This window comes from Oncorhynchus keta, chromosome 9, assembly GCF_023373465.1.
Source record: "Oncorhynchus keta strain PuntledgeMale-10-30-2019 chromosome 9, Oket_V2, whole genome shotgun sequence".
NCBI lineage: Eukaryota > Metazoa > Chordata > Actinopteri > Salmoniformes > Salmonidae > Oncorhynchus > Oncorhynchus keta.
This window is the reverse complement of record NC_068429.1, coordinates 17,362,994-17,365,227: the sequence shown is the minus strand read 5'-3', so window position 1 is coordinate 17,365,227 and position 2,234 is coordinate 17,362,994.

Genomic DNA, 2,234 nt, shown 5'->3' with positions numbered 1-2,234 from the left:
CTCTGTTATCTGTCTAATAAATCTTCCCTATTTCTTCATTCATACAGTCACAGACAGACAGACATACCCACCCCTGAGGTCAAACTGTTCATACAGTCCCAGACAGACAGACATACCCACCCCTGAGGTCAAACTGTTCATACAGTCGCAGACAGACAGACATACCCACCCCTGAGGTCAAACTGTTCATACAGTCACAGACAGACAGACATACCCACCCCTGAGGTCAAACTGTTCATACAGTCACAGACATACCCACCCCTGAGGTCAAACTGTTCATACAGTCACAGACATACCCACCCCTGAGGTCAAACTGTTCATACAGTCACAGACAGACAGACATACCCACCCCTGAGGTCAAACTGATCCATGCCAGTAATAGTAATCAGAGAAGCCTACCCTTATTTCCACCATAGATATAGTTGCCATGGTAGATATATCCATTACCCTGCAACATACATTACCCTAAAGCCATGAGTTGCAGGACTCAAGTAATCCTTCTCACCCCCCCCCCCCTCCCCCTAAAAGATTTAGATGCACTATTGTAAAGTGGCTGTTCCACTGGATGTCATAAGGTGAATGCACCAATTTGTAAGTCGCTCTGGATAAGAGCGTCTGCTAAATGACTTAAATGTAAATGTAAATGTAAATCCTACTTTGTGTGACATACATTTTATCTTATATAAGAATATGAAAATACACAATTTTTGTATTTCCATGTCATCTATTAGAACTAATAATTAAACCAGTCAATTTATCCAGATAAGAGCATTGTAATGTACTGGCAGTAGACATGAACCTGTCTAGATGAAGACATCATGAGCAGCCTTTGTGCATCGTGCAAAGACATCCAAATTAGCCAATGATGTCAGCCGCTGGGGTGAGGACGGGACAGCCCCACCCCGTTCCATCACAGCTACGTGTACAGTAGCCAGCACAACATCCCTGTCATAAGCTCCATGTTCTTATTCAGTTATAGCAAAGGCTTAAAGTCATGCACGTAATATAGCTATTTACCCATCATCAATCAGTTATTTAATGAGGCTTGGTTTCTCCGGAAAGATGAAGTCAATATCTGGAAAGCTGAGACTCTGCCGTTTACTGAGTGTCAGAAAATGAACTAACAGCCATTATAAACACACTATGAAATCTGCCCGCCTACAGTCAGATACACAGCACACCCAGATTGTGGTGGCAAAACACTGTCTGTACAGGAACATATCAGTCTAACTCTCAAATCAGACAGCTGCTGCTGAACAGTCACACATGCAGTAGTCAGATGCTGTAGTCAGAGGCACACATGACAATGTTCTGAAACAGTGGAGCGATCCAGCAGCAGCAGTCTTGTTTGGGTGGGTCAAAGAGAGAGGGGGGGGTGATAAACACAGCACCTTTAAAAACAGAGGGATTGAGAGAGAGGAGGGGGAGAGAGTGACGGAGAGGTACACATTACTTCTCACTCACCTTGTATGTTGTTTAACTGCTCCTGTCTGCAAAGGATGATCAGTGTGCTCCATCTCCTCTCCTCCTTCTGTTCCTTCCTCTCTCCCCTTAGTCCTCACTCTGTCTGGGTTAGCTTGATACAGTCAGAGCAGAACAAGGCGTAGGGAACAAAGACTATGACATCACAGTCTCTCATAGTGAGACGACTGTTCTCTCTCCTTCACTCACTCACTCACTCACTCACTCACTCACTCACTCACTCACTCACTCACTCACACACGCACACACACGCACACAATACATGTGGGTCACCAAAGCAAGAAGAGGGTGTGTCCAATTACATGAATTTACCCAGCATGCAGTAGGGGGGTCAGTGGCCCCTAAAACATTCCTAAAAGCTTAATCAATGGGAAGCGTCTGGTCTTCTAGATTACCTATTGATCTGGTCACCATTCCAACATTAAAAATCATAACTCTTCCCTCATAAGTGTTTGGAAAGATGGCCCAGTCTGTGAGCAGAATCGTTATAACCAGATACTAAACCACTACTCAGTGTATCCTATGGGGTGTGGCAGTGGGATAGGTAAGTGGTCATCAATACATCAAAGTGAGGCATATTGATCATAGTGTCATGGTTCAGAATGAGAATATTTGTTAAATGGATGTCAGCAAGCAATAATTGTGTTTTCTGGACACGCCCCTGCCAGTGTAAACCAAACTCCTGGTTCTAATTCAACACTGTGCTGTGCCTTTGTGTGAAAACCAGTGTTCAAATATGATTACACACCAAG